Source organism: Stegostoma tigrinum, unplaced genomic scaffold, assembly GCF_030684315.1.
Source record: "Stegostoma tigrinum isolate sSteTig4 unplaced genomic scaffold, sSteTig4.hap1 scaffold_68, whole genome shotgun sequence".
Taxonomy (NCBI): domain Eukaryota; kingdom Metazoa; phylum Chordata; class Chondrichthyes; order Orectolobiformes; family Stegostomatidae; genus Stegostoma; species Stegostoma tigrinum.
The window spans coordinates 2082757-2100557 of record NW_026728622.1 but is presented as its reverse complement, the minus strand read 5'-3'; the positions used below and the strand labels follow the sequence as shown (position 1 = coordinate 2100557).

General features: G+C 47.1%; 2 long non-coding RNA genes across 4 annotated transcripts in view; both read left to right on the top strand.

Moving 5' to 3' along the window:
• The window catches only part of LOC132209156 (uncharacterized), a 72263-nt gene extending 59923 nt beyond the window's left edge, over positions 1 to 12340 (top strand). For 2 of the 3 annotated variants that reach the window (XR_009445248.1, XR_009445250.1), the window contains exon 4: positions 10546 to 12340. This is a non-coding gene — a long non-coding RNA (uncharacterized LOC132209156). Of the gene's footprint in view, positions 1 to 10059 lie in introns of all 3 variants that reach the window. The other variant, XR_009445249.1, reaches the window with a different exon arrangement.
• A 3040-nt stretch (positions 12341 to 15380) lies between these two features.
• The window catches only part of LOC132209154 (uncharacterized), a 251703-nt gene continuing 249282 nt past the window's right edge, over positions 15381 to 17801 (top strand). The window contains exon 1 of the long non-coding RNA XR_009445246.1: positions 15381 to 16038. This is a non-coding gene — a long non-coding RNA (uncharacterized LOC132209154). The remainder of the gene's footprint in view (positions 16039 to 17801) is intronic.

Genomic DNA, 17801 nt, shown 5'->3' with positions numbered 1-17801 from the left:
GGAAATGGGACGCAGTGACTGAGTGAAATGGGATGCAGTGACTGAGGGAAATGGGATCCTGCGACTGAGGGGAATCGGCTGCAGTGAATGAGGACAATGGGATGCAGTGACTGGGAAATGGGATGCAGTGACTATGGGGAATGGGACGCAGTGACTGAGGGAAATGGGATGCAGTGACTATGGGAAATGGGACGCAGTGACTGAGTGAAATGGGACGCAGTGACTGATGGTAAGGAGATGCAGTGACTCTGTGAAATAGGATGCAGTGACTGAGTGAAATGGGATGCAGTGACTGAGTGAAATTGGATTGCCGTGACGGATGGAAATGGGATGCCCTGACTGAGTGTAAGGTGAAGCATTGAGTGAAATGGGATGCAGTGGCTGTGTGAAATGGGATGCAGTGGCTGTGTGAATAGGGATGCAGTGACTGAGGGAAAGGAGATGCAGTGTCTGTTTGAAATGGGATGCTGCGACTCAAGTGAATGGGATGCCGTGTCTGTGGGGAATGGGATGCAGTGACTGTGGGGAATGGGGTGCAGTGACTGTTTGGAATGAGATGCAGTGACTGAGATAAATGGGATGCAGTGACTGAGTGAAATGGGATGCAGTGACTGAGGGAAATGGGATGCAGTGACTGAGGGAAATGGGATCCTGCGACTGAGGGGAATCGGCTGCAGTGACTGAGGGAAATGGGATGCAGTGACTGGGAAATGGGATGCAGTGACTATGGGAAATGGGATTCAGTGACTGAGTGAAATGGGATGCAGTGACTGTGGTGAAGGAGATGCTGTGACTGATGGAAATGGGATGCAGTGACTGAGGTACTGGGAAGGAGTGACTCAGTTCATGGGGATGCAGTGCCCGAGGGGGCTTGGGGTGCAGTGACTGAGTGAAATGGGATGCAGTGACTGAGATAAATGGGATGCAGTGACTGAGATAAATGGGATGCAGTGACTGATGGAAATGGGATGCAGTGAATGAGGGAAATGGGATTCAGTGACTGAGTGAAATGGGATGCAGTGACTGTGGTGAAGGAGATGCTGTGACTGATGGAAATGGGATGCAGTGACTGATTGAAATGGGATGCAGTGACTGAGGTACTGGGAAGGAGTGACTCAGTTCATGGGGATGCAGTGCCCGAGGGGGCTTGGGGTGCAGTGACTGAGTGAAATGGGATGCAGTGACTGAGGGAATTGGGATGCAGTGACTGAGTGAAAAGAGATACATTGACTGAGTGAAATGGAATGCAGTAACTGAGGGAAATGGGATGCAGTGACTGATGGAAATCAGATGCAGTGTCTGAGGGAAATGGGATGCAGTGTCTGATTGAAATGGGATGCAGTGTCTGATTGAAATGGGATGCAGTGTCTGAGGGAAATGGGATGCAGTGACTGAGGGGAATGGGATGCAGTGACTGAGGGGAATGGGATGCAGTGACTGAGGGTAATGGGATGCAGTGACTGAGGGTAATGGGATGCAGTGACTGAGGGTAATGGGATACAGTGACTGAGGGTAATGGGATACAGTGACTGAGGGTAATGGGATACAGTGACTGAGGGTAATGGGATACAGTGACTGAGGGTAATGGGATTCAGTGACTGAGATAAATGGGATGCAGTGACTGATGGAAATGGGATGCAGTGAATGAGGGAAATGGGATTCAGTGACTGAGATGAATGGGACGCATTGACTGATGGAAATGGGATGCAGTGACTGAGGGAAAGGAGATGCAGTGACTGTGGGAAATGGCATACTGTGACTCAGGGTAATGGGATGCAGTGACTCAGTGGAATGTGACGCATTGACTGAGGGAAAGGAGATGCAGTGAATGTGGGAAATGGGATGCTCTGACTGAGGGTAATGTGATGCAGTGACTGAGGGCAACGCGATGCAGTGACTGTGGTTAATGGGATGCAGTGAATGAGGGATAGGAGATGCAGTGAATGTGGGAAATTGGATGCAATGACTGAGGGAAATGGGATGCAGTGACTGATTGAAATCAGATGCAGTGTCTGAGGGAAATGGGATGCAGTGTCTGAGGGTAATGGGATGCAGTGACTGAGGGTAATGGGATGCAGTGACTGAGGGTAATGGGATGCAGTGACTGAGGGGAATGGGATGCAGTGACTGAGTGAAATGGGATGCAGTGACTGAGTGAAATGGGATTGCCGTGACTGTGGAAATGAGATGCAGTGACTGAGGGAAATGGGATGCAGTGACTGAGGGAAATGGGATGCAGTGACTGAGGGAAATGGGATCCTGCGACTGAAGGTAATGGGATGCAGTGACTGAGGGTAATGTGATGCAATGACTGAGTGAAATGGGATGCAGTGACTGAGGGGAATCGGCTGCAGTGAATGAGGACAATGGGATGCAGTGACTGGGAAATGGGATGCAGTGACTGTGTGAAATGGGACGCAGTGACTGATGGTAAGGAGATGCAGTGACTGAGTGAAATGGGATGCAGTGACTGAGTGAAATGGGATTGCCGTGACGGATGGAAATGGGATGCCCTGCCTGAGTGTAAGGTGAAGCATTGAGTGAAATGGGATGCAGTGGCTGTGTGAAATGGGATGCAGTGGCTGTGTGAACTGGGATGCAGTGGCTGTGTGAATAGGGATGCAGTGACTGAGGGAAAGGAGATGCATTGTCTGTTTTAAATGGGATGCTGCGACTAAAGTGAATGTGTCTGTGGGGAATGGGATGCAGTGACTGTGGGGAATGGGGTGCAGCGACTGTGGGGAATGAGATGCAGTGACTGAGATAAATGGGATGCAGTGACTGATGGAAATGGGATGCAGTGAATGAGGGAAATGGGATTCAGTGATTGTGGGGAATGGGATGCAGTGACTGAGGGAAATGGGATTCAGTGACTGAGATAAATGGGATGCAGTGTCTAATGGAAATGGGATGCAGTGAATGAGGGAAATGGGATTCAGTGGCTGTGTGAAATGGGACGCATTGACTGATGGAAATTGGATGCATTGACTGAGGGAAAGGATATGCAGTGACTGTGGGAAATGGCATACTGTGACTCAGGGTAATGGGATGCAGTGACTCAGTGGAATGTGACGCATTGACTGAGGGAAAGGAGATGCAGTGAATGTGAGAAATGGGATGCTCTGACTGAGGGTAATGTGATGCAGTGACTGAGGGCAACGCGATGCAGTGACTGTGGTTAATGGGATGCAGTGAATGAGGGATAGGAGATGCAGTGAATGTGGGAAATTGGATGCAATGACTGAGGGAAATGGGATGCAGTGACTGATGGAAATCAGATGCAGTGTCTGAGTGAAATGGGATGCAGTGTCTGAGTGAAATGGGATGCAGTGTCTGAGTGAAATGGGATGCAGTGTCTGAGTGAAATGGGATGCAGTGTCTGAGTGAAATGGGATGCAGTGTCTGAGTGAAATGGGATGCAGTGACTGAGTGAAAATGGATGCAGTGACTAAGGGGAATCGGATGCAGTGAATGAGGACAATGGGATGCAGTGAATGAGGACAATGGGATGCTGTGACTGAGGACAATGGGATGCAGTGGCGGCGGGCAATGGGATGCAGTGACTGAGTGAAATTGGATTGCCGTGACTGTGGAAAGGAGATGCAGTGACTGAGGAAATGGGACGCAGTGACAGATGGAAATGGGATGCCCTGACTGAGTGTAAAGTGAAGCATTGAGTGAAATGGGATGCAGTGGCTGTGTGAACTGGGATGCGGTGACTATGTGAACTGGGATGCAGTGGCTGAGTGAAATGGGATGCAGTGGCTGAGTGAAATGGGATGCAGTGGGGAGTGAAATGGGATGCAGTGACTGGTGGAAATGAGATGCAGTGACTTAGGGAAAGTAAATGCAGTGTCTGTGGAAAATGGGATGCTGCGACTGAGGGAAATGGGATGGAGTGACTGACGGAAATTGGATGCAGTGACTGAACGAAATGGGATGCAGTGACTGAGTGAAATAGGTTGCAGTGACTGAGTGAAATGGGATGCAGTGACTGAGTGAAATGAGATGCTGTGACTGAGCGTACTGTGATGCAGTGACTGAGGGTAATGGGATGTAGTGACTGATGGTAATGGGATGCAGTGACTGAGGGAAATGGCCTGCAGTGACTGAGTGAAATGGGAGGAAGTGACTGAGGAAAGGAGATGCAGTGACTGTGGGAAATGGGAAGCGGTGACTGAGTGGAATGTGAAGCATTGAATGAGTGAAATAAGATGCAGTGACTGTTTGAAATGGGATGCAGTGGCTGTGTGAACTGGGATGCGGTGACTGTGTTAACTGGGATGCAGTGGCTGAGTGAAATGCGATGCAGTGACTCAGGTACTGGGAAGGAATGACTGAATTAATAGGGATGAAGTGCCCGAGTGGGCTTGCGGTGCAGTGACTTAGGGAAATGGGATACAGTGCCTGAGTGAAATGTGATGCACTGACTGAGTGAAACGGGATGCAGTGACTGAATGGAATGGGATGCAGTGACTGAGTGAAATGAGATGCAGTTAATGAGTGTAATGGGATGCAGGGACTGATGGAAATTGAATGCAGTGACAGAGTGACATGACCTGCAGTGCCTGATGGAAATGGGATGCAGTGTCTGTTTGAAATGGGATCCTGCGACTGAAGTTAATGGGATGCAGTGACTGAGGGTAATGGGATGCAGTGACTGCCTGAAATGGGATGCAGTGACTGCCTGAAATGGGACGCAGTGACTCAGTGAAATGTGATTCCATCACTGAGTGAAATATGATGCACTCACTGAGTGTACTGTGATTCAGTCACTGAGAAAACTGTGATGCAGTCACCGAGTGAAATGGGATGCAGTGGCTGAGTGAAATGGAATGCAGTGACTGACGGAAATGGGATGCAGTGACTGAGGGAAATGGGATGCAATCACTGAGTGAATTGCAATGCAAAGACTGAGGGAAAGGTGATGCTGTGACAATGGGAAATGGGATGCAGTGAGGGTGTGAAATTGAATGCAGCGTCTGTGAGATACGGGAAACAGTGACTGATGGAAATTGGACGCAGTGACTGTGGTGAAGGAGACGCAGTGATTGAGTGAAATGGGATGCAGTGACTGAGTAAAATACGATGCAGTGACTGAGTAAAATACGATGCAGTGACTGAGTGAAATGTGATGCAGTGACTGCGTGAAATGGGATGCAGTGACTGTGGTGAAGGAGATGCAGTGACTGAGGGAAATGGGATGCAGTGACAGAGTGACATGAGCTGTAGTGTCTGATGGAAATGTGATGCAGCACCTGATGGAAATGGGATGCAGTGACTGAGGTACTGGGAAGGAGTGACTGAGTTCATGGGGATGCAGTGCCCAAGCGGACTTGGGGTCCAGTGAGTGAGGGAAATGGGATACTGTGCCTGAGTGAAATGAGATGCAGTGACTGAGGGAAATGGGATGCAGTGACTGAGTGAAATGAGATGCAGTGAGAGAGAGAAATGGGATGCAGTGACTGTGGGACATGGGAAGCATTGACTGAGTGAAATGCGATGCAGAGACTGAGGGAAAGGAGATGCTGTGACTATGGGAAATGGGATGCAGTGAGTGTGGGAAATTGAATGCAGCGCCTGTGAGATACGGGAAACAGTGACTGATGGAAATGGAATGCAGTGACTATGGTGAAGGAGATGCAGTGACTGAGTGAAATGGGAAGCAGTGACTGATGGAATTGGGGTGCAGTGACCACATCAGTACTGGGTGATGATCCTGGCCAGGTGTTAGATTTCAAAGTCGTTGATCACCTTGGTGATAGCGATCACAATTCTGTTATGTTTACTTCAGTGATGGAAAGGGATAGGTGTACACCACTGTGCAAGAGTTATAGCTGGCAGAAAGGCAATTACGAAGAGATTATGCAAGATTTAGGGAGCATAGGATGGGGAAGGAAACTGCAGTGGATGGGCACAATAGAAATGTGGAGCTTATTCAAGGGAAAGCTCCTGTGTGTCCTAGGTAAGTATGTACCTGTCAGGCAGGGAGTAAGCTGTAGGGTGCGGGAGCCGTGGTTTACGAAGGAAGTGGAATCTCTGGTCAAGAGGAAGAAGAATGCTTCTGTTACTTTCAGATGTGAAGGCTCAGTTAGGGTGATTGAGGGTTACAAGGTAGCCAGGAAAGACCGAAAGAGAGAGCTCAGAAGATCCAGGAGGAGACATGAGAAGTTGTTGGCGGATAGGATCAGGGTAAACCCTCAGGCTTTCTCTCGGTATTTAAGGAATTAAAGAATGACAAAAGTAAGATGAGGCCCAATCAAGGATAGTAGTGGTAAGTTGTGTGTGGAGTCAGATGAGATAGGGGAAGCGCTAAATGAATATTTTTCAACAGTATTCACTCTAAAAAACCACAATGTTGTCGAGGAGAATACAGACATACAGGCTACTGGACTAAGTGGGATTGAGGTTCACAAGGAAGAGGTTTTTGAAATCCTACAGAGGGTGAAGATAGCTATGTCCCCTGGGCCGGATGGGATTTATCCTCGGATCCTCTGAGAATCCAGGGAGGAGATTGCCGAGCCTTTGGCATTGATCTTTAACTCATCATTGTCTACAGGAATAGTGCCAGATGACTGGAGGATAGCAATTGTGGTTCCCCTGTTCAAGAAGGGGAGTAGAGACAACCCTGGTAATTATCGGCCAGTGAGCCTTACCTCAGTTGTCGGTAAAGTGTTGAAAAAGGTTCTGAGGGATAGGATTTACAATCATCTAGAAAAGAATAAATTGATTCGGGATAGTCAGCACGGTTTTGTGAAGGGAAGGTCGTGCTTCACAAACCTTATTGAGTTCTTTGAGAAGGTGACCAAACAGATAGATGAGAGTAAACCGGTTGATGTGGAGTATATGGATTTCAGCAAGGCGTTCGATAGGGTTCCCCATAACAGACTATTGTACAAAATGCAGAGGAATGGAATTGTGGGAGATACAGCAGTTTGGATCGGAAATTAGCTTGCTGAAAGAAGACAGAGGGTGGTAGTTGATGGGAAACGTTCATCCTGGAGACCAGTTACTGGTGGTGTACCGCAGGGGTGGGTGTTGGGTCCACTGCTGTTTGTCATTTTTATAAATGACCTGGATGAGGGCGTAGAAGGATGGGTTAGTAAATTTGCAGACGACACTAAGATCGGTGGAGTTGTGGATAGTGACAAAGGATTGGTTGCAGAGGGACATAGATAAGCTGCAGAGCTGGTCTGAGAGGTGACAAATGGAGTTTAATGCAGACAAGTGTGAGGTGATGCACTTTGGTAGGAGTAACCAGAAGGCAAAGTACAGGGCTAATGGTAAGATGCTTAGTAGTATAGATGAGCAGAGAGATCTTGGTGTCCATGAACACAGATCCTTGAAAGTTGCCACCCAGGGTGACAGGGCTGTTAAGAAGGCATACAGTGTTTTAGCTTTGATTAATAGAGGGATCGAGTTCCGGAACCAAGAGGTTATGGTGAAGCTGTACAAAACTCTGGTGCGGCCGCACTTGGAGTATTGCGTACAGTTCTGGTCACCGCATTATAAGAAGGATGTAGAAGCTTTGAAAAGGGTGCAGAGGAGATTTACTAGGATGTTGCCTGGTATAGAGGGAAGGTCTTAGAATGAATGGCTGAGGGACTTGAGGCTGTTTTCATTCGAGAGAAGAAGGTTGAGAGGTGACTTAATTGAGACATATAAAATAATCAGAGGGCTAGATAGGGTGGATAGGGAGAGCCTTTTTCCTCGGATGGTGACGGCGAACACGAGGGGGCATAGCTTTAAATTGAGGGGTGAAAGATATAGGACAGATGTCAGAGGTAGTTTGTTTACTCAGAGAGTAGTAAGGGAATGGAACGCTTTGCCTGCAACGGTCGTAGATTTGCCAACTTTAGGTATATTTAAGTCGCCATTGGATAAGCATATGGGCGTACATGGAATAGTGCAGGTTAGATGGGCTTGAGATCGGCATGACAGGTCGGCACAAGATCGAGGGCCGAAGGGCCTGTACTGTGCTGTAATGTTCTATGTTCTATGGCTAGCTCTCCCTGTGCTCCGTGTGATTTAACTTCCCTCTTGGAGTACCGTGAGGAACCACCTTGAACGCCTTACTGAAGCCCGTATGCGTCCATCTTTCTGCCTTCGTCAATGCTCTTGATTACTACTTTAAAAAACTCAATCAAATTACATGAGTTATGATTTCCTGTGCACATGTGTCCTCGGATCCCATGGACTGTTTCCTGTTCTAACAGTCTTCAAATGGGGGATCTTGTCAAAAGCTTTGCTGATGCCCAAGTAGACTGTATCAAATGCATTGCCCTCATGCACACACCTAGTTAGCTCTTCAATCATAGATTCATAGAGTCATACAGCACAGAATGAGGACCTTCAGTCCCAATCATCTGTACTGATCAGGTGTCCCAAACTTAACCGGTCCCATTTGCCTGTGTTTGGTATCCGTCTAAACCTTTCCTAATTGTGTACCTGTCCAAATGTCTTTTAAATACAGCAATTTTATCTGCCTCGACCACATCTGTTGGCAGCTCCTTCCATTCACGAACCCCACCCCCCCCACCCCTTGTGGAAAGTTGGTTGAAAGTCAAAGCTGTGAATGTTAGAGATTCATCAACAAACCTCTTGCTGTCAACTGAAAGAAACCAGAGCTGATAAATCTCATTAGTAAACAAAATCATAGTTCTCCAGATTTAGTAAACATTATTTAGTAATTCCTCTTTTAATAGCTCTCACACAGTTGGCTGTCACTGAGGGGACTTCTCCTTGTACATTTCCTGCCATTAACCCAGTGCACTCTACAGGGACAGAAGACAGTAAAACTAAATAAAGAAACTCTAATTGAAAGAAAGAAGAATTATGGAAATGTCCTGCCCTCACCCCTTCTTTCCTCACAACCGCTCCCCACCCCTTTCACAAAGAACGATCAAACGAATGCTGTTGTAACATCTTACTTTGTTCCAATCCCAGTTTATTTGTTGCTGAAACAGACTTTCTTGCTATTGGTCCCTTTGCACTTAATTATTCCAATGCACCCTGCGCACCTCCCGCTTTCTATTCTCGATAAAATCAGGGTCTTCTGCTGTTTATGTTAACCGTTCATAGCACATCCTGTGCCCCTTGACCTGCATCAATTCCAAGTTCAGCAAATCCTCAATTTTAATATTAATTAATAAACTCTAGTTTCGGTTTCAAATCCCTCCACGGTCTTGAATCCCTCCCCTAATCTCTGTAATCCCCTCCAGTCTCCTAGTTTTCAGAGCTATCTACAGTATTACACTAACTCATTCCTGAACATTTCCAGTTGTAGTTAGCTCACAGGTGGCATTGCTGTGAGCTGCCAAGGTACTAACACTGGAATTTCTTTCCTCAACCACTCTGTCCCTCAACCAGTTATTCCTCATTTCGTACACTGAGCATGAGTGACCTGCAGTGAGGTCTCAAGGAATTGGTGCCAGTTCACCAGAGGATGAAGTCACACTCCATTTCAGCTACAGGGGATTCAGATGAGAACTGCAATGGGGATGGGGTGGCCGACAGAAGAAGGATTGGTGCATTGGCAGGTTAGAAAGCCTGCCATTAATGTCACGGAGCATGAAAGACTCTGGCTTCAATCTGGCGCAGTGTTTGGAACCCATCCACTCCAGCACTGAGTTGTGGCCAACCTGATGGGAACAGTTACAGACTGAGTCATGATTGGTATCTCTGCTCCAGAAAAAGCAGAAGCTGTTGTGGTACAGTCGTGGGTGGGCCCTTCTGGAGCTCGAGTTACTCAGGATAAACACAATAAAAATCATCAGCTTTCACCTGCAGTGCCACAGTCACAGGGATCGCACTCTGTGGGAGCATTAAGCAAGAAAAAGGCACCTGTAATACTGGTATGAAGGAAATAAATGAGGGCAGTTGATATTTGCATGCATTATGGCATAGATTGTTCAACATTATTATTGTTTTGAAATATCGATATTGTGATGGCATTTACTGTTGTTTGTAGACAAGTGGTGCAGTGGTAGTCAACAGCCAAGGAGAGGGAAGGTTCAGCCTTGTTAGTGGAATTTGAGCTTACATTTACCTGTATTACAGTTGGTCGAGTGGATCACAGAAAGTCTGGCAACAAAAAAGCTGCAATGGTTACCTCGTCACTGCTTCCAACTCCTCCTCTTTCTCAGCTGGTGCCCGATCACTGGCAGCGACAGCGTACCCTCATGATGCCAAGGTTGGAGACTATCAAGAATCATGACGACACCGGCCCTTCTCTGTACTGCAGGACTGCCCCAGAGTGCTCCAGGCAGCAGAAGCAACATTGAACTACTCCAGTGGTCTGCACCATTACATTTCCTGTGGTACTTTATGCAGCCCCTCTGAGTGTGTAATACACACTCCCATATGGACCACGTCATCAAACAAAGGCTCTTGTCACCTCCTCATTACTTCAAGTTGTTCAAATGAGGATGGCAGGGCAGAATATTGAAGAATTATTACAAAGTCTTCTGTTCAGTATCCTGCTGCTCTCTGACAAGGAAAACTGAAATGTACTTGATTTTCATGTAATTTTGATTCCCATTACAGGTCCTTACGGGAACAGGAAAAATGACAAGCTGGAAAATTTTGCAAGTAATCTTTGGGCCAGCCTGGAATCTTCCCATCCTCTGGCCATGACCTTGTGACCCTGCTTGGAGGTTGTAGTTACAGTTTCAGAAGTGATCAATTCCAGTGAGGATGTCTGTACTAAGGTGAAAGCTCACGCACAGTTCTTCACGACGGGAAAAATGGCTCCATTCAGACTCTGGAGATTCAGGTATCCCACTGAGAATCGTTGTCTCCTTCATCATTCACCTTATTCCAGTCACCTGTCCTGCTCTGTGTGATTTCTGTCCATTCTCTCAGTCATGCTTGTCTGAGGGGATAGCCACTACTGTAGCCCTGTTGTTGACTTGTGCAGTATCCTCACAGTCAGGGAATGCTTCCCCATTCCTGAGAGATTTCAGCTGGCTTAAACAGCTCTGAAAACCACGAAACACTTTTACAAGAGTCAGCGGAAATCCACTTGCATCTAACCTGTAAGTAGTTGGTGATATCTCTATCCTCACTGCACTGGATTAAGAGAGGATTGTAACTGGAATACTGAGGTCAAAACATATACCATTAGCATCCAAGCAGCATTACGCATACTTCCATCAGAATGTGAATCAGATGACAGGGATTATACCTAGCACTTGGAGAACTGACAGAAACCCCAGGTTACCGTGTCAGGAAAGTTCCAGTGAATGAAGTGCCAACCGAGCACTTACCATTCGGGGGCAGTCTGTGGCTAAAACCCCACTCACTGAGAGATGCTGGCCAAACAGAGACTAGTGTCTCGCCATTGCAGGTGGTGCCACCAGGAAGGGTGGCTGATGCTGGTACTGCAATTAATCCAATGCTATTAGTGAGTCATGAACAAATTGGGGTCGTGGGAGAGGTTTTCTGGCCAGGGAATCAGGAGGTTGTAAGAAAAGGTAGTCAGGTGCTATCTGTTTGCCATCGCTACTAATATGGCATGGCGGATCAACGGTTAGCACTGCTGCCTCACAGCTCCAGGGACCCAGGTTCAATTCCAACCTCAGGTGACTGTCTGTGTGGAGTTTGCACATTCTGTATATGTCTGCATGGGTTTCCTCTGGGTGCTCCAGTTTCCTCCCACAGTCCAAAGATGTGCAGGTTAGATGGCTTGGCCATGCTAAGTTTCCCAGAGTGTCCAGGTATGTGTGGGTTAGGTGGGTTATAGTGGAATGGGTGTGGGTGGAATGCTGCAAAGGTCAATGTTGGGTCAAAGGGTCTGATTGTACACTGTAGGGATTCTATAATTAAGAGTTTTACTTCTCAAACTTTCTGTGTGATATCTGTTCAGCCTAAGTTATTAATTGCCCACTCAGGGGAGTAAAGACCATTTACCAGCCTTCCCAATCGAGACTGCATCAGGGTAAAACTTGAAAGACAGTCAGGTCCGTACTTACACTCTCCAGCTCAAACCCCGCATAAAGAGAGGGGTGTTAAATTCTACCCGTCATGTACAAAATCCAGCACCTACGTGATTGCCTGCAAAAATGCCATCCATCACTGCCCACAACAGAAGAGTGAACCTGGCAGAAACGCAGAATTGCTACAACGCAGAAGGAAGACATTCAGCCCATCATACTTGCCAAGCTCTCTGAGCACTCTAATTTAAGGCCAATCTTCTACCTTTTTCCAAAAACCCTGCATGTATTTTTTTTTCTGTTTAAGTAACCATCCCTCTTGCGTGCCTTCGCTTAATCTGCCACCACCACATTTCCGGGCAGTGGATTCCAGGCCCAGATCACTCACTGGTTGAATAAAGTATTTTTTCTCACTGGCCATTAGCTTCTTTTGTTAGCATCTTTGAAACTGTGCCCTCTGGTTCTAGATTCATTTTAGGAGTGGGAACATTTTATTCCTAGATAACAAGGTGTAGAACTGGATGAAGAGCTTTCTGAACTTTCTTCAGAAAAATGAAGAAGGGTCTAGGCCTGAAATGTCAGCCTTCCTGCTCCTCTGATGCAGCTGGGCCTGCTGCGTTCATCCAGCTCAGCACCTTGTTATCTCAGATTCCCCAGCATCTGCAGTTCCTACTATCTCTGAAGCATTTTATTCCCATCTGCTTTCTCCTGAGCACTCATGTTTTTGGAAAGTTTCTATCAAGTTTCCAAGGAAAGCAGTCCCAGTACCTTGAAAAAATCCTCATAACTGAGTTTCTCATCCCTGAGAATCATTCTCATAAATGGAGGCGTTGTGACAACATCACTGGACTAGTAATCCGGAGATTCAGGTAATCAGAATCAACTTTCACCATGACGCATGTTTGAATCCAATTTCAATTTAAAAACAACACCCAGGAATGAAAGTCTAATGGCGCCCATGAAATGGACCAACGACTGTGCTGTACATTTCTATGACTCTATGTCTCATAACAGGTCGCAGTACATTGGAGTTTTGTGTCATCTGCACAGTACAATGTTGTCCCCTGCACACCCAAGCCTAGATCATTTATGTCCGTATCAGGAAAGCAAGGGTCTCAATACCAGCCTCAGGGGAACTCCACAACAAACATCCTCTCAATCAGAAAAACACCCATCACACTCTCTTTCTTGTGATCAGAGATAATGGGAACTGCAGATGCTGGAGAATCCAGGATAACAAAGTGTGTAGCTGGATGAACACAGCAGGCTGAGCAGCATCTCAGGAACACAGCAGCTGACGTCAGCTTTGGTGCTCCTGAGATGCTGCTTGGCCTGCTGTGTTCATCCACCTACACACTTTGTTATATTACACTCTCTTTCTCATCCCTCAGACAATTTTGGATCCCTTTCATTCTGAGATTTTCTTCAAAAATTGTACAAAATGCTTTTGGATAGCCCATGCACAGCACAACAGCATCTTTGTCCTTTTCAACCTTCTCTGTTACCTGCGACTATCTCAAGCATCCAAATGATGTGGGCAAGTGGATACTGACGTTATTGGATCTTAAGACACGGAAAATAACTCATTGATAATGTGGTATCCCAAATTAGAACCATCAGAGATTTACATGTCGGTGATAATTTACGCACATGAGAGGGGTGCAGACACTTAGAGCCATTCAGCCGCTAGGTGAAAACATTTCCGAGTTAATTGCCACCCTGCGCAGAGTGCACATACAAATCTTGATGACAAGCATGGCCCCAAGTCAGACAGCATCATTAGCATTGCTTCCAGATTAAAAATAACCCAGGGAGAACAAGACACTGCCTTTCAGACAGGTGTGGAGATAATTCCCAAATAACTAGCTTGATCCCAGACCATAGATGGGATGTACAATTATGGATTGACCAGATAAGGAACCAGCCAGGGTGCTCAATGATAACTGGTTAACATGGCGGGGAAGGGAGTGAAAAAATAACGAGACGTGCTAATCGGAATTGAGCTGTATTTGTGTGTTAAGTATAATTGAAGGGGCGTAAGAAGTGGGAGAGGGCTGTGGTGGCGGGTGGAATGATTGATGGAAGCCGCATTTGCTTCTTGTCCAAGTTTAATTCACTTCCGGAGACGCCGGTATTATTTTCAAATTGGCGCTATTTGCAGCGTAAAATTGCAATCGCCAAATGTTATGCTGACTCCTGAGACAGCAGGTTGGCAACCCCCAGTGAAAAGGGACCAGGTACCAACGCTGCATCACCTTGCAGTTCTTAATCCAGGATGATAGAGAGTTTGGAACAGTCCCGGCCAAGTTGAAGTTACAGCATCCATTTCCATCAGTTAATATTGTGACGAGCATAATGTTTAAATGTGCAGTTTCACCTGTTCAATTCTTGTCTATCGACCAATAAATACAGATGTTGCAATGGTGGGAAGGATTAGCGGGATGTTAGAAAGCAAAGCGGTGTTATTTTCAGAAAATGGTTACAAACCAGAGATTTTAAAAGGATTAGTTCCACCCCTTTCCCACCCCACCCCCAACACGCACTTTTTGGTAGGGGTTTCCTTTAAGAGCGCTTCCAGAAATAAACCTGCCTTGGCCCAGGTTCTGTCCTATTTGGTATGAGAGGGATGTGATGATTTGGCTCCTGTACAATCTTCCTCCGCCATGCGGCAGGGTAGGAGCATTGAAAGCAGATCTCAGCTCTTGTGGAGAGAGAGAGAAAGCGTGAGGCAGCGGCTGCGAAACGCGATGGGAGTCAGGACGGACGGAAGAACCATGGCATCGCCGCTGTGTACTTAGTGCAGCCACCAGGCTCTCGGGGGAGGACAGCAAGGAGAATTTTGTGTTGTCCTTTTTATTTGCAATAATCCGGGGTGGGGAAGGGGAGAGAGAGCTGAGATAATGGGAACTGCAGATGCTGGAGAATTCCAAGATAATAAAATGTGAGGCTGGATGAACACAGCAGGCCAAGCAGCATCTCAGGAGCACAAAAGCTGACGTTTCGGGCCTAGACCCTTCATCAGAGAGGGGGATGGGGAGAGGGAACTGGAATAAACAGGGAGAGAGGGGGAGGCGGACCGAAGATGGAGAGTAAAGAAGATAGGTGGGGAGGTAGGGAGGGGATAGGTCAGTCCAGGGAAGACGGACAGGTCAAGGAGGTGGGATGAGGTTAGTAGGTCGATGGAGGTGCGGCTTGTCGGGGGGAGGAAGGGATGGGTGAGAGGAAGAACCGGTTAGGGAGGCAGAGACAGGTTGGACTGGTTTTGGGATGCAGTGGGTGGGGGCGAAGAGCTGGGCTGGGCTGGTTGTGAGGTGCAGTGGGGAGAGGGGACGAACTGGGCTGGTTTAGGGATGCTAAATCTCCCCTTCCCCCACCGCATCCCTAAACCAGCCCAGTTCGTCCCCTCCCCCCACTGCACCACACAACCAGCCCAGCTCTTCCCCTCCACCCACTGCATCCCAAAACCAGTCCAACCTGTCTCTGCCTCCCTAACCTGTTCTTCCTCTCAGCCATCCCTTCCTCCCACCCCAAGCCGCACCCCCAGCTACCTACTAACCTCATCCCACCTCCTTGACCTGTCCGTCTTCCCTGGACTGACCTTTTCTCTCCTCTCCACCTTCGGTCCGCCTCCCCCTCTCTCCCTATTTATTCCAGTTCCCTCTCCCCGTCCCCCTCTCTGATGAAGGGTCTAGGCCCGAAACGTCAGCTTTTGTGCTCCTGAGATACTGCTTGGCCTGCTGTGCTCATCCAGCCTCACATTTTATTATTTTAGGAGAGAGAGCTGTTTTGGTTTGTGATACAAGAGACGAGGCTGTCTATGCCTTTCACCCATCGGTAGCTCTCCTCCTGTCCCTGCCTCTATGCACACACTCTGCCAGGCATAGTCTTCCTCCCTCTGTGTGTGTGTGTGTGTGTGTGTGTGTCTCTCTCGCTTCAGCTCCTAAACCTAAGATGCATCGGATATAAAAACACGCACATAAACACACACACACACACACACATCAACAAGCCATGGAGAAAGATCAGGAATTACTGCAAGCTGTCAAAACCGAAGATGTAGCTGCAATGCAGAAGCTGTTGCAAAGGCCGAAACAAGGCAAAGCGAGTGAGTACCCTTTACACACCGTTCCATTGGCTGATGTGAATGTGCCTGCGTTTTTTTGTGTGTGTGTGTGTGTTTTGCAAATGTCCTGTTATTGTGGAGTAGGAGGGGAGGGAGTTTGGTCTGTTGTTCAATATGGGCTCTCCTATCTTGACCGATGCTGTTAGTGACTCTTGATACAGTGCAATCGGTGGGAATGTAGCATTAGCCTGAATAGTGCGTTCTCTCTCCCTCAGACAGCTCCCCTGCATCCCTTAGCTTCACAAGCCGGCGCTTTCTGCTCCTAACAGCGCAGATTGGACGTTGAGGATAGATAAGGTCAATACTGGGAATCCTAGATTCCCTATCAACCGGGCAAGAGATTACAGATGGTTTGTAGCGAATCCACGGTTGAGATACAACGCACAGAATCAGTTCGTATAAGGGGAAAGGTGGTTCTGGAGGTTTGCACTGTTCTGTTTCGGCAAAAAAAGTGCCCGACCAGAGAATATCAGGCCAGTGACTAAGATGGTTAAACAGCTAATTCTAGTGGAAAGCTGTCAAGAAGGTAATAGCTCAGAGTCTCGCTTCTGAGGAAGTGCAAACTGGAGATCTTGTTTGACCCACTCTGTGCAGGTTGTTGCTGCTGTGTTGCAAAGAGAGCCTAGAGACGCGAGGGGGGACTTGGATGTGACAAATGCAGTGACTCCACACCCGGGCAGTGGTTTGGCAACATGATTCGGACCCCGTTAGCTTGCAGCCCTCTGACGCTGTTCCCTTACTGCCGGATGCTCACTGGCTCGCACGCCCCAAACAACCGGGGCTATTTTAAATTTAACCCCTTGATTGATGGGCTGACAAGTGCCTGTTGATGACAAAGCAATAGATGCTGCAGATCTGGTAATGAGAAGCAGTTTTGCTGGGAGACGCTTTAATTGATAGATTTCAATTCTAAAATTAACCAGGATTAAACGGGGGAGACCTCGAGCTGGCTGATCTATGATGTAGTAATAACAGTATTTTCGGAAAGATTGTCTGAGACGCAGGAGTGATGTCTCTCCCAGCTATCCTGGCTGCATGGAGGAGGAAAAGGCAACCCTTTCCGAACAAGGCACAGTGAGGATTTCTGAAACATTTATGTATCGCTTAACTGGAAACTTGATAATGTACGCCACAATGTGGGAGGGGGAATCTTATTCAGTTCTATATTTGCCTAAAGCTTCACTCCTGATATTTTGTTAAAAATAAAAGAATAATGGGATTTGAAGGGTACACTGCGAGTAAATCGTGGGAAAATGTTAATTTATTTTGATGTGACTTGCTCCTACATGAGTAAAACATATTGTGATTAAGGATGATGGAATAAACTAAAAGCATTATTTGCCAGGATGAGATTCTGTCATAGTCTGGAGATGCGCTGCTCTGCTATCCAGTTATGAAGAGCTGCTGTAGTTGTGTTCTACAAGACTCCAATTGTTGGATGCAGTGGAAGTCTTTCAGGAGAAGACACCATGTCCCTTTTAAAAATAGTTTCTTACTGATTTATCATGTCACACACAGTACTTTGATTTGTAATTTTCTGGCTTATTCTCTGGTGTTGAGAACCTTTGTGGGTTGACTCTCCCTTTGACCTCATGATCCCTGTTGAGTTTAGATTTTGAATGCGTGGCCTGTGCATTTGTTGGATTTCTCTCTATTGGTTCTCTAAGTTCACTGACTGAATGCAACACTGTATCAATGTTTACCAATAATGATCATATCTGTGATGATGATATTTTCCTTGGGAC